The sequence below is a fragment of the Marmota marmota genome, unplaced genomic scaffold (assembly GCF_001458135.2).
Source record: "Marmota marmota marmota unplaced genomic scaffold, marMar, whole genome shotgun sequence".
Classification (NCBI taxonomy): Eukaryota; Metazoa; Chordata; class Mammalia; order Rodentia; family Sciuridae; genus Marmota; species Marmota marmota.
This window is the reverse complement of record NW_026000243.1, coordinates 5,595,960-5,612,797: the sequence shown is the minus strand read 5'-3', so window position 1 is coordinate 5,612,797 and position 16,838 is coordinate 5,595,960. Positions and strand designations below refer to the sequence as shown.

At 45.7% G+C, this 16,838-nt stretch overlaps 1 long non-coding RNA gene across 1 annotated transcript in view; it reads left to right on the top strand.

Annotated features, from left to right (window-relative positions):
* Positions 1 to 15,440, top strand: part of LOC125614032 — a 65,789-nt gene extending 50,349 nt beyond the window's left edge. The window contains exons 7-8 of the long non-coding RNA XR_007344668.1: positions 8,668 to 8,756; positions 11,014 to 15,440. This is a non-coding gene — a long non-coding RNA (uncharacterized LOC125614032). The remainder of the gene's footprint in view (positions 1 to 8,667; positions 8,757 to 11,013) is intronic.
* The last annotated feature ends 1,398 nt before the right edge of the window (positions 15,441 to 16,838 follow it).

The window sequence follows — 16,838 nt, the reverse complement described above, 5'->3', positions numbered from 1 at the left end:
GTTCAGACATGAATACAAGACTAGTGTAACTCCACATCATGTACAACCACAAGAATGAGCTCCTAATTAGAAGAGGTTATACTCCAAGTATGTATAATATGTCAAAATATACTCTACTGTCATGTATATCTAAAAAGAACAAATTTTAAAAAATTCATACAGGCTTCAATGGCCAGTCCCTCTGGTTACACTTGCATCCTGTTGTCCCCAGGAGAGAGATGATGACATTCAGACAGAAAAACTGAGGCTAAGGAAAGATGTGCCTGGCTTCTTGGGAAGGTCCTACCCTGTCTCTTGCCCCTGAATCATTACAGCCCCAGATCAGGGGTGCACATCCTGGAGGAGTCCAGTCTCTTATTCTCTAAAAACCAAAAAGAGGTCACTCATTGCTCATAGAACAAACCACCAACCCTCAGCAGGGCAGACAGGTCCCTTTCCAGCTTTAGTCCCACCCCTGCCACTGCATGCCCCCCATCCTGGAAAGGCTCCTGTGCCCTCCTGCACAGCGTCCCTCCCTAGGTCTCTGCTCACTGGGGGAGACCAGTAAAGAGAGCCCCTCTTCTGGAAAGGCTCTGGGTAAGTGTCATTGCCCTGCGGGTTATAGAACCATGAACCCAGATAAGCTGTCTCCTGCAGCCAGCTCTGAGCGCCTCATGGAATGGGACAGTACGTGGCAATCTGTTCCCAGTAGATCCCTGTCTGGTCCCTGGCGCTCAGCGGGAGCCCTGGAAGAACTCATTGAATGGTGTAGTGGTCCAGGGTTTGGATGAGGTTGCAGAGGAGACCAGAGAGGACTGACAGTCCCTGCGTAGCTTTTGTTGTCTGCCTCTTTCTCAGCCTCAACCGAGATGTCCTCAATTCGCTGCGTTGCACCATGAGCATCTGGCCAGAAGGGGTCTCTGCAGCGCAGATCACAAATTTGGTTCTCAAGTCTACAGACGCGGGAAGCGGCAGAAAGGGGTACCTCCTAGTAAAGAAGTCAGCTGCCCTGACAATCCAGCTGGTGCTCAGTACCGCTGAAGAGAGACCCAGCACCTCCCTTTTCGAGAAGAAATTCCCTCTAAATTTGGCCTTCCTTTGGAAGGTATGTTTCCAGACCCTTGTATCCCCACAGAAGACAGCTTCTTGCCTCTCCTCTCCTATCCCAAATTCACTGGCTCTTTTCTTTAAAATACAATATGCAGAGAAGGACTTTCTCTGTATTACATTGAGTGTGCATAAAGAGAAGTGCTTCCTGAACTGAGTGTTTCTCCTATGGCTACAGGTTAATAAGAACACTAAGAATTCAGAAGGAAAAAAAAAAAAAAGATAATGAGAGTTCATTAATTTTTTTCTCATAGTAATTTTTATATAGTCTACCAGTTGTCCAAATACTGTGTTTCTTTACCCATTACTGTGGCACTTCACATGCATAGCACTTTATCTACCACATAGGACACTTATCAGGATGGCTATTATTTAAAAAAAAAAATGGAGGAGATGTAGAGAAACAAATCTTTGCATATTTGGTGGGAATGCAAAGTGGTGCAGCCACTATGGAAAATAGTATGAAGGGTTTGTCAAAAAAATTAAAACTACCATATAGCCCAGCAATCCTACTTGTGGGTCTTTATCTAAAAGAATTGAAATCCAAGAACTTGCAAAAATATTAGCACTCTCCTGTTCATTGCAGCACTATTGACAATAGCTAGAATGCAGAAACAACCTAAATATCTTTCAACAATTGAATGGATAAAGAAAATGTGTTATATACATACAATGGAGTATTATTCATCCTTTAAAAAGAAGGGTATCCTGACATATGTGACAGCATGGATAAAACATAAAGGACATTATGCTAAGTGAAAGAAGCCCATCACAGAAGAGTTCACTGATTTTGTTAACATGTAGTAAGCTCGTCTTAGTCATCTCCTGTAAATGATTCCCTGATCCATGGGAACTTTTATGAATGTGGTCTACCAAGAATGAGAACCTAAGTATTAACTGCTGTTTGTTGAGCACTTATTCTGTGCCAGGCCCACGGTGAGGCAGTTGATATTTTTCATTCCATTCAGTGGCCCAGCCTGGTAAGTATGGAAGGCAGTGTGCTATGTGGTTGGGTTCAGGCTCTGGGCCACACCACCTAAGTTCAAACCTGGTTTTGCCAATTATCAGCTGTGGAGCTTCCTAACTCCCTCTTGGTCTCTGTTTTCTCATTTGTACAAAGTGGATAATAACAGTATGTAAATCAGAGGGGTTTGTGAGGATTCAGTGGCCTAAGAACTAAGAACAGAGGCTGAAAGATAGTCAGCAATCACAAAAGTATTGCAATCTATCCTTCATCTGCATGCTCAGATTCAACCAGCCAGCCTTGGCTTATATATGATATAGTTAGTTCTAGGATGATTGCATCTATACTAAACAGACTTTTCTTCTTGTTATTATTCCCTGAATAATAAAGTATCAAAACTATTTACATAGCATTTGCATTGTATTAGATATTATAAGTCATCTAAAGATGATTTAAAGAATATGATAGTATGTGCATATTTTACATGTGAATGTTATATTTTATACAAGGGACTTGAGCACCTACAGATTTTGGTACCTGCAGGAGGTCCTGGTACCAATCCCAAGAAGATAACAAAAGATGATTGTATTTTTGTTCTAAGATATACAGAAAGGGAAATTGAATCAGCAAGGTTAAACAACACATCTGCGCTGGAGTTGAATCCAATTCCTGTTTTGTACCAAAGCTCAGTCTCCTCAGCTACATGGGCACGTATATAAACAGGTTGGTTGTGTGGGAACTGGGTTAGTAACACAGCTACTTGGTTTTGCTGCACGTTGACCTTTTGTTGAGGCCTAGATACTAACTTGTATTGGCTGATCAGACAGGAGGGCTTGAGGCGCCTCAGCATATTCTTGTTCCGCACCCTTCCCAGTTGACCTTCAGAGGGCGCCATTGAGCTATGTTCATGGGGTTCCAGGCAAAAGGACCCCACGGTACAATTTGAAATTACTCATGTTGAAAAGAAAAACTCAAAGGCTGAAATCCAAACTACCAAGACTTTTATCTTTATTACAAAACAGATCTTTCAAACAAAATCGCTCCACGGCAAGAATGAGAGGACTTTTCAGAAGTCAAGGTTATTGCAACTTGTGTTCTTTCTTTTCTTTGCTCATCGTACTTTAAAAATAAAGCTACCTTAAAACAAAACAAAAAAGAAGCAACAAAGACACACACACACAACTCTGGAGAGGGTATCAGTGTCAGAATCTTCAGCCTTAACCTTGTCAGGAGAGGTGTTTTAGAGCCTGTTTCCATGACAGTATAAAACAAATGTTTAACTCTGGTTCATGCTGACAGGAATCTAATATTGTCAGAGAGCATGGGAGGCCTGGAAAATAATTAGGACCAAATTTTCCTTTACTTATTTGCCAAATTTGAGGTTCTAAACCAGGTCACTTTCCTGGAAGCTTTCAACAGGCAAGGCTACTCTCGTGGAACACCAATAGTGCCCACTTGGGGTGTTGTCCTGTCCACTTCTAGACCCCTGGCCTAAACCTACACTGGCCTCCACAGTCAGCCTCACTGGGTTTTGGACTGGAGTTGAAACCCCAGAGTTCTTGGAGAATTGACAAAAGGCCCACAGTAGCCCTTTTGCCCATGCACAGTGCACAACAGCATGATCACAAAGTATCTCTGTCTCTTCTCTCAGGCATAAACCAAGTGTGAAAGAGAGCCAGCCCCGCTGGAAAGAGAACTCTTCAGGGGCTGGGAGTGTAGCACAGTGGCTACACAGTGCTTGTCTAGCATGTTCAAGGCCCTGGGCTCGATCGCCAGTGCCTCAAAAATAAATCAATAAAATAAGAGAGAGAGAGAGGGAGTGAGTGTGAGCACATGCCCTGGGCATGTGGTTGGGGATGTAGCTCAGTAGTAGGATGCTTGCCTTGTGTGAGGTGTGAGCAAGGCCCTGGTTCAATCCCCAGCACTGGGGGAAAAAAAAATCATCTTTTAAATGAAGAGATAGAGAATGCTCCCAATTCAGTGGCTTTTAGAAGTAACCTGGCAAATGCTTCCAGACCATCTCTAAATGAAAGAGCCTTCAAGCACATTAGTCTGTTTCAGCTCTTCCCCACAATCTCTTATGAGCATCCCTGTTTTCCAGGGTGGAGAGGGTAAAGTGGCTTCCATGTTGCACATCTACTGGAGTGTCTATGTTGAGATTCTAACTCTGCAAATAATCAGAGTTTCCACTTTTGTTGAGCAGCAGGCCCAGGGTCAAGGATCAAATTCACTCAGCTTTTCTTCACCTTTGCAGGGCTTGCAAGGCTGTGCAGATAAGAGAGCTTTTGCTCTGTCCCTCATCATGTCTCCTCCCACTCTCCCAAGTTCAGCCTTATCAAAAAGCCCTCACCACTGGCAGACAGATCAGGGCCAACCTGAGGTAGGTGTACCAGCAGGCCTCCCACATCTCCTCCAGGGTCCCCCATTCTGCTCTTAGTGTTCCTAGCTTCACATTCAGCTGTTTGTCTCCCACAACCCTAGCCTGAATTCTGCTTTGTAAAATGCAGACCCTTCCAGGAGGGATGACTAGTTTAGTTTCTGATATCTTCATGTGATTTAGTTTATATTCCTTTCTTGACTAGAAAAAAAAAAGAGCAGGAAACAAAAGGATAAAAGACAGAAAGTGAAAAAGGGATGAGGGACTGTCTTCCAGTTTGGCTCAGGGCAGACTATCTTGAGCAAGTGGATTCTGAGACCACCCACCATGAAATAAGGTGTGTCCCCGTATAGCATCTCCTGATGCTGACTTCAAAAAACAACTCGGTCTCCCCTCCCAGCCCTACCTGCCTAATCTGAATATTTGATGTGATCTAACAGTGAGATGTGATCTAACAGTGCAGGCTGCCCTCTGCCATGTGGTATGGGTAATCTTTAGCATTCTTTGGTAGCAAAGGAAGAATCAGACTCTACTATGGAAAATACCTAATTCTGTTTTCAGTGGGGGTCACTTGCAAAAATAGCCTTAAAATGTATTTAAAAAAAAAAACACCAAAAACCATAGCCATTTAAATGATTAAGAAAAGAAGCTGAGTCCATAAGCTTTTTTTTTTTTTTTTTTAATAAACAGACTTAATAGTTTGCAGGTTGGGCCAGGGTTTTTCCCTCTTTCGTTTATTTCTGAGATGTTTTTGAATCTTACCTTTAACAAGAAATTTCACACCTCCCTCTGAATTGTCATAACCTTGAATGCTGAGCTCAACCTTATTGAAGGCTTGAGGGAACGGCTTCAGGTTCTCTCAGCAAATGTAATTGTGAGAACTGAAGCCCTGGAGAATCTTCAAGCTGCAAACACCATGCAGCTCCATTAGCATCCCTGATTCAGAGACCACTTCTTAAAGGCCTCAGAGGTGTGATCATGTGGGACACATCTGAACATCGTCTGGGGTCACTGGGCAACCCCAAACACATGCAGCCTGGTGTGTGGGGGGGGGGCATGTGTATTTCTTACCCTCTCCAGGCAGAAGGCAGCTGGATTCTAACTTACTTCAAACAGGTCACACTTGGTGACTTGGAGCGCAGACGGGGCATTGCAACGTCAAGCAGCACTCTTTCCTCAGCACTGTCCCTGCATGTTCCCTCAGCCAGGGTGGTCCTGATAAGAGCTCCGTAGCCAACAGAGAATTTTTTGCTCATGAACTGCTTTCAGTGGTGGCTCTTGAGCTCACTGGGGGGTACAGGAGCTAGAAGATGTGAAGGAGGTGAACAGGCCCTGGAGTGTTATGGGGCAGCCTCCCCATCGCCCCCCCCCCCTTTACTTTTCCTTCCTACTGTTCCCATTTGGGTGGCTTTCCTTGTTTGTCCTTTTCCCTATAGGTGATAAAATCCACTCCACCCCACACAACATCTTCAACAAGGCTGAAGAGGGGCTGGCGTGCTCCTTCTGGTGGCCATTCCTTATAAGACATGTGGGGGAGACTGTTTCCCAAATTAGCAAGAGAAGCTGGGTTTCCTTTGAACTCCGGGATGAGCTGGCCTAAAGACCTGGCTAGGCTCCCAGCCTCCCTGAGTCCCAGGGCCTGTGGGGGGTTGGAGCCATAAGTAACTAGCTCCCACTGTGGTACCAGTATGCCCAGCCAGGTTGGGCTGTGGGGCAGCGTGGGGGTGGGGAGTGGCAGGGCCTGGAATTGAGTCCCTCGGAGCCTTGGCTACCAACTCCACCCACTCAACAATTCATGGCATCTAATTGCTCTTTCCTTTTTATTTTATTTAGTAACTGGGTTCAGCCCAGGAAACTCTGGCTTCCAATCCTTGAGTGTTTTGACTCGGGCACCCTAAACTGTCTGATTTCTTGGACGAACACAATCTTGAGGAATTTTTTCTCTTTACACAATGGCCGGGCTCTGTGAATGTCATGGTTCTCCATTCAGGCCTCGGTCACTTATTTTTCCCTTCCTACAGACGTCAAACTACTTAAAATAAATATACCCTTTGGTTGGGGGCCCTTTCCTTTGGATTACTCACCTTTATCTCTGGAATTAGAAGGCATCTGCTAGCAGAGATAGGGTTTGTACCTGCTCCTGCACAGAGCTCCCACAGATCTGGGGTCAAAGAGACCCCAGATCCTGGTATTGTTGGACATAGCAATTGCATGGGGACCCTGTGCATGGGAGCAGGGCCAAGAGGACTTGGCCCCAGAGGCTTGCTGTGAGAGCTGGCCTTTCTGTGTCTTCATCTTCCCCTTAGAGATGGAAATGGACACATTAACATGTGGTTCTCAGGATGGCCACTAAGGGCCACAGGTTCATAATAACCTGCCTGCATATTTTAGACATTCCAAAGAAGTAAGATAATTGGGATGTTTATACTTCCCTACCCTACCCTCAAATTTATTGGGCTTTCCTTGCCAAAGAAACTCATCCCTGGGGACAATCAGCTGCAGTGAGCCTGACTTGCTAGGGAAAACCAGGAGGTTTTTATCTTTAGTCTAGGGGTAGGAGCAAGCCTGTCTAGTAGACTGAAGTATGAGAGTGCTAGGAACCATGTGGACACCAGGTAACACTGAATGGAAATAGCTTAGTGTGGGAAAAATCTCTGCAAACAAAGTGTTGGAGGAAGATGGAAATTGTTGGGGAGGCAAATGTGACAGCAACACAGTATGTTTCAGAGTTTGGATTTTTTGAGTTTTGAAGTGTTTGCATGTACATGAAGACATAACTTGGGGATGGGACCCAAATCTAAACACAAAATTTATTTGTGTTTCATATACATCTTATACAATTAGCCTGAAGGTATATTATACATTATTTTAAGGAATATTGTGCATGAAACAGTTTCATGTTGTGGAAATTTCTTCCATGTTGCATTATGTTGGTGCTTGAAAAGTTTTGGGCTTTGCAGCATTTCAGATTTAGATATTTGGATTAGGGTATTTAAACTGTAATAGATACCCACACAGACTCCCTCTTTTAACCACTCTTTATTGAATGCTTTACTACATTTTGGGAGAAAGATGGCTAAAGACCAACAGACGAGCAAAATGTTAAGTGATGGAAGTTGTCGTTATTCAGAAAAAGAAAGTCTGCAGGGAATCCTGATAGATTGTGTGTCCTGTTTTGTGTGGAATGATCCTGGGGCAGGGGCATCCCCGATGTCAAGCCAGACCCCGTTCCCACCCAGGCTGCTTGCTGCTTGAGGTTGTTGCAACCCCACTCCTGTTGTTGAAGTAGAATATGTGGCCTGGAAGCTAGATTCTACTTATGGAAACATTCAGACTGGCAACTTGAAACTGAGTCTTGCCCAGAAAACCCAATGTGGGCGGCTAACCTACCGAATTCTAGTGCACCTTATTGTCATGGAACCTGTAATGACAGCCACATATTGTGGGATCCTATCTCACTATTAAGTGGGGGAATAAGCAGCAAGAAAGCCACCCCTTGGTCAGCATACATCTCTCTTTCAGTGCTGGGTTCTTTGTTTCCTACTGAAAAACAGTGGCCCAAACTGATCACCCTGACAGCTCACTAGATGCCTGTCCCTCCCTCTTTAGGCCCCAGCCAGCTTCTGCATTGACATCTTGTTCCTCTCCTAAGTACATGGGCTCATCTGATTGTACCTCTCCTTGTGTGAGAAGTTATCCTATCTCACCAGGTCTGCCCAGTTATGCTGAAATCAAGAGAATCCTGTTGTGTTGAAACTGGTGCTCAGAATGCATCTCTGAGCTCCTACCCAGGTCTTTTCTTCAAAAACAGGAAGTAACCCCAGGACAGTGTTAATCAGCCCCCATACCTAAAGTTGAGATTTCATCAGAGTTCAGAAACTTGGACTAAGATATGGCACATCATTTTATATATAGACCTCTACCACCTGGCCATTTCCTTTTTGTTTCTTCCAGGCTTCTAGATTTCTCCTTCTGCTCTTATCTTCATCCTTGGATTCAGACTCAGTTTTCTTGGGTGAGACCTTCAAAAAAGGACAATGGTGGGCTTGGAGACCCACTTTCTCAAAGATTTCAAGGTCACATTATGCAAGTGGGTGGTCATTTATGGTGGTTGTAAGAAAGGATATGGCCTTGGATTTTCTTCTTATTTTTCTCTTCTTTGTTCTTTTTTCTTTCTTTATTTATTTTTGTTTTATTTTATTTATTTTATTTATTTATTTATTTATTTTTTTGGACACAGCATCTTGTTATGTTCCTGAGGCTGCCCATGAACTTCTGGACTAAGGCAATCTTCTCTCCTCAGCTTCTCAAGTCCTGGGACTACTACAGGTGTGTGCTACTAGGAATCTTTTATTTGTTATGTGACTTTGTTGATGGTTCATGTATTTCATCACTAGAGTGAAAAATACTGGAAAAATACCAGTTGTGTTATAGGAGGAAAGGTTTTGGCTTCATCTTAAGTGTTGTTCTGGGGTAGATGAAAACCCAGATGCAAGGTCTCAGGTGTCCGGTGATCAAGGCAGGAAGAAAGGCCTCTACATCTCAGCAGTGCCCTTCCTTCACTGGGTTCCTGTCCATCCTTGGTGAGACTCAGCCTGGGCCCATGGGTCTGATGGTGCAGCACAGCCCAGATAGCTGACTGGCCCCTTGTCTGCTGTCTAGGCCACATTCCCTCCCTTTCTCTTCTAATCTCTATACCCTCTGATCTCTCTCCCTCATCTAAATCTGAATTCCTTTCTGTATAAATAAGAGACTTTTTCTGTTGACAGATGGAATGAATAATGAATAAACACATTCCCTTACTCCATCATTGATGAGATATCTTTACTACCCACCCCCCATCCCCTTTGATTATCAGCTGTTGAAAAATATTAGAACATGGAAAGGAATCCAAAGATGAAATGTGTTTGGGGAGGAAAGAGGAGAAGGAGTTTGAGTAAAGACTCAACAAACCCAATTGGGTTTCCCTTTGAGATTCTATTCTTTCTCTTCCTTAGGTGCTTTGCAGAGGTGTTTTAGGGACCTGACTTTCTTTTCCCAGCTCTTTGCTGTCATCTTATCTGTCCCAAGACCATCTCTGCGTTGGGATGCCTAGTGTGTACTTTCTTGGAAATAAGCATGTGGCATTTCCTGAGGCAAAGCCTCTGGGTTCTTCCAGGCTCTGCAAGGACTTGTGGCCTGGAGGAGTGGTGACAGATTGAGTCATGCAGTTCCCTCTGTGAGAGAAGTTAAGAAAGTTTACAGCTTTGTCTTGGGACATTTGCTGAAGTCAACATTTAAGAGACACATCACATCTGATGCACCATGAACCAACCACCAAGATGTCAGATGCATAGGTTCTCAGGCCCTGAGACCCTATGGGAAATTGCCTATAGAGCCCAATAGCCTGGGAAACTGGCCTAGAGGTTTTATAGAGTGACTAATATCCTACAGGGATCAGTCCAGTCCCAGGACTTGCAATAGGGTCAGCCGACCAGCCCCTCTCTGAGCAGCACCCTTGGGATTGTTCATGTCCATCTGGAAGAAACTAGTCTCTGTGTTTCATTCAGGACTTCTTTCTCATTCTCACCTCTCACCCCAGCCCTGTGATTTACACATCATTTTATATTTTCTGTTGGGAAATCCCAAGCATTTAATAGGCAAGTAGTGATACTCAAATATTCGAGTTGTAGTAAAAGGTGTGTGGTGGGGGAGGAAGGGGATCGAGTTGCTGTAGAGAAAATAAAGAGAAAAGGTGGCGAGGGGGTGGCTAGGAATCTGTGTCATTAAGATTTAAAAGTGTAATAGTATTTTTATTTTAATAATCCAGCCACATTTGACTCTATGTGACAAGATTCAACTTAATTCACCACTTGTATTATAGTTATAGAATTAGGTGAAACAGTATCACAGACACAAACTATCATTTCTTCCCCATTTAGGTCATTGGGGGCGGGTAGTCTGTTTAGATCTTTCACTGGTTGTTCCTGATAGAGGGGCTTCTTTGCCATTGTCTGATGGTACCAAATGTGGGCATCTGCTTGGTGATTTTTGTCCATAGGGTGCAGAGACTCCAAATCCCTAATCACTCTGAGCTCCTGAGACACTAGATTTTACACTGGGTTCCTAAAGTGGATTCAGTTGTTCTTCTTCTACATTGAGGACAAGTGAAGACTGGAGCTACAAGAGGTCCAGGGAGGAAGAGTGGTGAAGTGGACATGCTCCAGTTTTGGATTAAACCCAAAATATTTTACATCCTAACTTACAGTGTGACACTATCATCCATTTGAGGTTTGTTTGCACCTATGGGAAATGTCAGTGTCTCTGAGGGTCTCATAGGTTGCACTGCAGGTTGTGATTGCTCTATAAATAGAGTCCTTATTATTTTCTAGCAGAGTCATCTTATTTTACCCAGATGAAACTAGAATGCAGGCGGGAGTCTCCTATACACCAGGGATTTGGTTAATACTCCTTGAGGAGGATTAAATGATTTGTTCAAGGTGACAAGCTCAGAACCCAGGTCTCTGGACTCCAATTCAGGGCTCTTTAGAATCAATTTCACCTTGTGTCTTCTCTGAATAGACTTCCTCTCTGTTTTCAATCACAGAAGCACCAGAGGCACGTTGATCTCTTTTTTCCTAAAACCGACTCAGCTGAGGATGTGATGTGGATACAAGTGAGTTTAGCTCTCCTTGCTTCCTGGGAGCCAGCCGGAGCAGCTGGCTTCTCTGCCTGAAGCGCCCGGCTTGTAGCAGCTGGAAGCCGAGCTGGGGGGTGGAAAAGAAGGAGCAAAGTCCATACCAAGGAGGAACTGGCAGATAAAGCTCTCACCCCTGCAAGCCTGGCAAGTTGATAAGCCATCTTCAGAGATGTCCAGAGAACTGTCTGCCCCTGCTTCCTCGCAAAACCATGACTCAGGAGCATTGTTCACATCCTCAGGATGGCAAAAGAGCTAAGAATAAATCCTGAAATGCCGTCCAAAGAGACCCCGGTGAGAGGGAGGGGCAGGGAAGGAGGAGAACTGGAGAGGGACAAGAGCAAGGAACTTGGAGATGAGGATGCTCTGGGGGAGAAAGGAGAGAAAAAGAAAGGAGTGTGCACTTGGACAAGAGGTACACAAAGGGAGAGGGAGAGATGGAGTTAGAACCAGAATCACAAGAGCATCTATCCCAAGAAGGAAAGTTCTGGGGAAGAGAAGATGTTAATTGCACACAAACATGAAATTAACACATTTGTTCATTTGAAATGCTGTAACCCAGACTGGATGCTTTACTCAAGGTCACAGGCTGCTCTCCTTCTGTCCCTAACTGACAGTGTCCCCACACTTGGCACTGTGCTCTCTCTACCTTCCTCAGAGATGCCATAAATGTATTTAGTTATCAGTTCTCAGCTGGAGACCCCCAATCTTCAACCCTGACTTTAATCTCTGGCCTGAGGTTGGGCCAATCTTTTCAGTTGCCTGTAGCATTGGTTTTACTACACTGTTCTGAGAAGTCCTCAAGATTTGAGGGTTAGGAGAGGAATACTGAGGGGTAGTACTCACAGTACCCCTTGTTTTAAGTAGAGTATCTCCTTTTTAATTCATTTTATACATTAGGTTTTCTCCTAAGATGTTGTTTGGAAAAAGTATTGCTGCTTAGAAAGTGTGGCAGCTAATGACTTGTAGGTTGGCAGCACCTGCAAAAATTTAATGTCTCAAATTTAATGTATCCCCGCTCCCATCTGTTTCCCTGTCCCTCTGCCTTTTTCTCCTTCCTTAGATACTGCGTCTGTTCTCCAGCCCCTCAGACCCAGAAGCATGATTTCCACCCACACACCTCACTCCTTCTGATGCCTGGAAAATGCCTCTTAGACTTGGCGCTTGGCATTCCTACCTGCTGGGGACCTCTTGGTCCCCTCCAATTTGGGCCTAGGTATGTGACCAGCTTCTCTTTCCTTCTCCTTTCTAGCTGTGCACCTCTGTCTAAGCTCATTTTCCCACTTGCACTGCTTTGCTGCAAAATCCCCCAGTGCTCCTGTCAATGCTCCTTCTTTCTCATTCTCACCTCTCACCCTGGAAATCCTCTGACCAGAATGCACTGGGTCCTGGCCCAGCACCCTGCAGGCTTGGCTCCTGCCTCCACCTGTCTGGGACACAGACCTCTTTTGATTCTGTTCTTCTCATCCGCCCTGGGAACACTCCCCTCTTTGAAACTATCAGTCTTGACCATCCTTTGGTTTTCCTCAAGTCCAACCTTTTATACTTCCTTCTCCGAGATCCCCCTAGTTATTTTAGTCCCCTTCTCTTCCTGAGTGCTTGCCATCTTTACAGTTTGTGATGCACAGCCTCACATCTGTTGCACACAGGTTACTGGATGCCTGGCCTGGGGCCTGGACCCTGGGCCCTGCCTTCTGCAAATGCTGGGAGCTCTTGGCCTTTGGTTCTGTATGCTCCCCTCCCTTCACTGTCCCAATTTTCCCCAGCCATAATGGGCCTCTCAGGCCTGACTCACTTGTTCTTGGGCTGCAAGTCTCAGGTGGGTGCAGGCCACATGTATGCACATCTGTGGTTGTTATGGACTTCTCAGCTTCCAAGGCCAAGACTCCACAAGCAAGAGGGTCTAAGCTCCCCTGCCTTTGTTTGCCCATCCTTGGTGGAGCTCCCTTTGTACTTTCCTATTCACTACCCTGTAGTTATCCTGGCCTCTTTGTCTTTTGGACAGGCCAGTCTTCTTCTAGCCAGGCCCTTTGCCTGTGATACCTCTTTTCACCATCTTGGACTGAGTTGCTCTTAGTCATCCTTCAGCCTCAGCTCAAAATTTACTCCCAAAGGGTTGCTTTCCCAAACTGCCCAGGCTGTGTCCATGCCCCTCTTTTATGTTCCCAAAACACATCCTATGCTTTACTTTTACAACCACAATCACATGGTTACTTCCTTAAGACCCATTCCCCAGCAGGCTATGTACCACTGGGACAGGGACCTAGTTCTTCTACACTGCTTTCTGCCCTGTTCGAAGCACTAGTACCATAGATAGTTGGCTTGGAATGGAATTTTGATTCATTGAGAAAATACGGTAGAAGTACTTTGGATCTGACTTGGGAGTGAAGGGCCGGCTGGTACCAGACCCAAGGATCCTGTCTTCCAGACTCACTGCTGGAGGCTTGACTTTGCTTTTGACTTCAGCCTTTTGGTGTTGAGCCAAGGAACAGCTTGGTAAACACATCTCTATCCTTCTGCATTTTCTCTTATTAGTTGCAATAAAAAAGTAGTCTCTGGCTAAAATTCTCACCTCCTTCAATATCCATGGTATCACATATAACACATTAGAATAAATAAATAATTTTTAAAAATATCTGTGGCAGAGCCTCTTCTCCAACCCCTACCTCTCCATCCCTGGAACAGATTGGAGGAGCAGATGAACACAAAGATGAGACAGGAGCCAACTCTGTAAGCCTCATCTCTGGGCTAGCTTGAGAGGAGGTGGGGACAGATTTGGAAGCAGAGCTAGAAACCAAGAGGAGAGAGAAGCAGTTTCCCTAATGGGGTCTCAGAGCCCAGGGTGGTGGGGTGAGACATTGAGAAAGACCTGTGGAGAGGGGTCATATTGGGCCACAGAGTCCTACATGTGCACCCATCCACCATCCATCCACCCACCCATCCACCCACCCACCTATCCATCCATCCATCCATCCATCCATCCACCCATCTATCCATCCATCTGCCCACCCATCCATCTCTCCATCCACCCACTCATCCATCCACCCACCCATCTATCTACCTACCCACCCATCCATCTACCTACCCACCCATCCATCCATCCATCCACCCATCCCTGCAACATTCCCCCAGAGTCCACTCGTCACAAAGTTCACAGTCTAGTGAGACTCAAACACCAAAGGGGTTAAAAAACCATGGATTACAAACGGACTATTAGATCATGAATGGGTGCAACCAGGGTCCTGAGCTAGAGAACTATGAGACCTCTATCTTGGACCAGAAGATTGAGTACAGGAGCAAGGGCAGGTTCTCAGACTGGTATTTCTTTCTAGCTCTATTCTTCTGGTTGTTCTGTCTTCCAGTGGCCTTCCTTTATACATCTCCAATCCACTCTCACTTTCTCCTGTCCCTATTTTCTGTGTTCCAGTTTCTACCCTGTTGGTCCTTGCCTGCCTTTGGTTTCTGTCCATCACGAAGTTTGAGATTCTAGAGACTTGCCTGTTCTTTGACACTTGGGTGTTTTTAGTGGAAGCCCTTGAATACCAGGTTCTGGGTTACCTCCCAATCACCAGATCCCATGGAGTTGGAGAATCAGCAGATACCTTAAAATTACACCTGCTGGGCCCCTGTGATCTTTTGGTTCTTTTCCTCCCTCATTCACCATCAATCAGTGCTTTTCTCGCCTCCGTGTCTTTTCTCACCTCCTGGGGTTCCTATCCTTCTGCCCCATGGAGGATGAGTGGTCTGAAGATAGAAAGGAGAGCCACTTTCCTGGGGCAGCCCCTCTTTCCCCCAGGCACATGGGAAGACTTTGTTTAAATCCTTGCTTTTCTGAGAGAGAACAGGTTGATTTGTGGCACCATCACTTCATCCTTCCTCATTTCTGTCCTGTGCTTCTTTGTTCTGTCAGACTCATGGGAGAAGGAAGTAGGCAATTTACTTTTCCCTTTCTAGAGAAACAAGAATGTCAGGTAAGAAGAACCTTGAAACATCTGGGCTGTGCTTTCTGGTATGTGGTACATAGTTCTGTTAGATTCTTTCTCCCTTTCTTTCTAAAAATAAAACACTTTAGAAGGAAAATTGCATTTAATGTTTGCATACTCTCATTCTCCACACTCATCAGCTCACTGACTCAGTTCACTGGCTGCCTGTCTTAGCAAGCCTAGGGAAGTTATGGAAATAACTTGGGCTGGCTTCAAGTTGCTGTGCAACTTTGGGTTAATTACTTCATCATTCTGAGCCTCGTTTTCTCATTCATCAAACACAGACAAAATAATAATTACTTCTCAGATTGTTCATGTGTGATAATTAAATCAATTAAAATATTTGAAGAGGCAGGCACAGTGTCTGGTACATGTTTTTCATTTCAATTATCCAGTGGCTTTTAAGTCCCTTATGTTCATTTCTGCAAACTGTACTGGGACTGGATCCTGCATTTGGGTGGGCAGAGAAGCAGCAGGTGGGGCTGGATAGATCCTTTTACAGACAATGTCTTGGTTCCCGTGTGGGGGCCTGGGTCTGTACTGGGGAGCGGGAGGGCCGGCAGCTAAGGCCTCTCCCCAGGAGCTGAGGCACACATTAAAGGCCGTCACAGCTCAGGAACTGGGCCCGCTGCGCGGAGCATCTGGATGCTCTTAGATCTCTGTCTGGACCCTTCTGCTTGTCTTATAGGATCACTTATCAGTGGCAGGCAGGCCAGGCCTTGGCTTTCCTCCCTGGGGCCCAGCCCCCGGCCTTCCTCTGTATAAACAGTGTTGAGCAGGGGGCAGGTGGGGCGGCTGCTCCAGGACCTGCAGACGAGGCTCCCCTGCAGGATCTTCCTTCCTCACCGCCCTCACTCACATGCTGCCTCTTAGTGTAAACACGGGCCTCCTGTCTGGGTAGGTGCCCTTTACTAGGCTCCCCACGTGTTTGAAAGAGACATGCACAGGAATCAGAAGGAAATTTCAAAATTGTTCAGAAAGTGTGTGTGTGGAGGGAGTGTGTCCCCACACCTTCCTTTCAAAATCCTCCCAACACTGACCCCCTTCCCTCGGGATTCAGTTCCACTTTCTGATGTCAGACTCCTTCTTATGTTGTCGGCACTGATGTCTCTGTGAATCTGCAGGTGCAGGCTGATTGGCCTCCCCGGACACAGTGCCCATGCATCACAGTTCTGCTCCAAGGAGGGATTCCAGTAGGCATCTCAGGCTGGGACGTGGGGGTGGTGGGTACTGCCAACACCAGAAAGCTTTTTAGATCACTCTGGAAGAAGATCGTGGATGCTCGGTCCTCGTTTTATTTTTCCACCCTGGCAGCAGTGTGATACCGCCAGTCCCTCGTCCTCCCTGTGCTTCCTCCCTGGGTCTCAGGGCGCTACACATGCTTGGCTTCCCTCTGGCTTCACTTTCCTCTCCTTCTGCTTGTCCATTGCTGCCGCCCTCCTCCTCCTCCTCCTCCTCCTCCTCTTCTTCTTCTTCTTGGTACTGGGAATTGAACCCAGGAGCACTCAACCACTGAGCCACATCCCCAGCTCTATTTTCTATTTTATTTAGAGACAGGGTCTCACTGAGTTGCTGAGCACCTCACCATTGCTGAGGCTGGCTTTGAACTCACAATCCTCCTGCCTCAGCCCCCTGAGCCCCTGGGATCACAGGCGTGCGCTGCCATGTCCCATTTCTTTGTTTTCTTTTCAACCTCTTCACTTTGTCAGCTTCTTGGTCCTCTGCTCTTTCCCATTCACTTCTCCTTGGTGG